Genomic DNA, 1,916 nt, shown 5'->3' on the forward strand with positions numbered 1-1,916 from the left:
GCCATGTACCACCACAGTCCCTGCTTAACATTCCTGTTTCTTTATTCTTCATAGTTTTCTAATGAACAAATTAGTATTCCTGAATAAGAGTATAACAAAGATCATCTTTCTACAAAAAGTATAAAGAGCAATAAAACATCAACTCACAATACAAATTACTTACATGGAATTACAGATGCAGAGATAATGGCTGCTGCTCTTCAGTAGAACTGGCCCACTCCTTAAAAAGACAGCAGAAGATTCAATTGTCTAAAATGCTTTGAAGTACAGTAATTAAATTCTTTAACACGTAAACACATCCCTCATCCACTGTGTTGCTAGGGAATCCGTGAGCAAAATCAATCATTCGCACTTTGACTTCTGCAGCCTCTTGGCAACCAGTGGGAAGATGGTAAATGATGCTCTCCAGCCTGGACAGCGCATCGCCCTTGAGGTGCTCCTGCGACACTCTTTTCTATCTGCTGTTCTGCTCCGAGTTTTCACCTTTCAAGGAAGTCTGACTGTGATGCTTTCTTGAGTACATTTTCTGTGACGAGCAAACACCTTGGACAAGTTCTTGCCTACTGAAGACTCTATTTTTCCATTCACTGTGGAACTTGGCATGTGAAAGTTATGACTATATTCCAGTACTTCTGGGTCTGACAGTGGTCCTTTGGACAAGAATTTTTCTACCAAAGTTTTGTCGTTTCATTTTGTAGTATCTGGCTGAGATGAATGTTCATAAACAAATAGTAATTAATTTGCTTTAAAAGTTAAGCTGCTTCTGGCTTTCAAATCACTGCAGAATTTTCTCAAACTTCTGAATACTGGCAGCAATAGTTTCTCTTTTTAAGCAGCAGCCATTATGAAAAAGCTTGGAGACTCTACCTTTATAGTTTCTTTTGTTAAGGCTCTTCCAAAGCGCTGGTTTCATAGCTGTCAGAATGAACATGATAAACCCTCCTGCCAAGAATCCAGTCTCTTCTATTAATGGGTACTTGCTGACCTGCTGCTGAATCTTTTCAGATGAGGCAAAAGGACCATAGCTCTTTTGCCCCATCTTTACATCCATTATACAAGGCTTAGTCAGTTTATGGGTAAAACCTTTCAGCTTTAGGTATAAATCATTTGGTGCAGTGGGTGGTGACCAGATACCACAATATTTTGGCAAACGTTTTTGTAATTGTAGAAGAATACCATCCCTACAATCAGCAGCATAAACCGTATTATAACATTCCAGCTCTCGTGGGCCCATCGGAGGTGGCTGTAACTGTTTCAACACTGCCATCTGGATGTAGCAGTATTCCCACTTTGTCCTTCCCGTACATGCGCCGGCCACCTGATGCAAGAGGGGCACGAAGCCACTGAGCAAGCGCAGCCTGCTGCCCGCTGGCTTTGGGCTGCCCTCGGGGACTGCGTAGCTTGCTGGTGGGCTCCGCATTTCTGGGGTGCCAGGCCCCTCGAGCCACAGCGGGGACCAAGGCTCCATGGGCAGAGAGGAGGGCGCAAGGGGGGAGCAGCGGTGGCAGGAAAAATGGCGAAGGGAGGGGGCGCCCGGGAAGCCTGGGGTCGCTAAAGCTCCTTCTTCAAGAGGCCCAGGGAGGGGGCCCACGGCGCCGCGGAGGCGCGGGCACTCCTTGCCCAACTCCCGTGGGAGCACGGCTCCTGGCTTCCGACCAGCGCTGCCCAGAGACCGATGTATGTAATACTCTTTCCTTCTACTTCGATTCAAAACTTACAGAATTTACATCTCCTACTTTCACAAATATCAAACTCTTTGAAATATTGTATTTTACAATAAGTTTGCCAGTTAAATTCCCCAATATTATTCATTAAAAACAATTTGGATTATTTGAACATCTTTTATTTTCTGTATTATTATGGAGTTGTTTCTTCAATTTATATGAAGAATTGGAATTTGACAGATAGTTCAGTGA

The 1,916-nt window shown here is 44.0% G+C and overlaps 1 pseudogene; it reads right to left on the minus strand.

The window, feature by feature from the left end:
- Positions 1 to 241: 241 nt before the first annotated feature.
- Positions 242 to 1,713, minus strand: LOC101579450 (annotated as a pseudogene).
- Between the last annotated feature and the right edge of the window lie 203 nt (positions 1,714 to 1,916).

Source organism: Octodon degus, unplaced genomic scaffold (assembly GCF_000260255.1).
Source record: "Octodon degus isolate 3935 unplaced genomic scaffold, OctDeg1.0 scaffold00517, whole genome shotgun sequence".
NCBI classification, from domain to species: Eukaryota; Metazoa; Chordata; class Mammalia; order Rodentia; family Octodontidae; genus Octodon; species Octodon degus.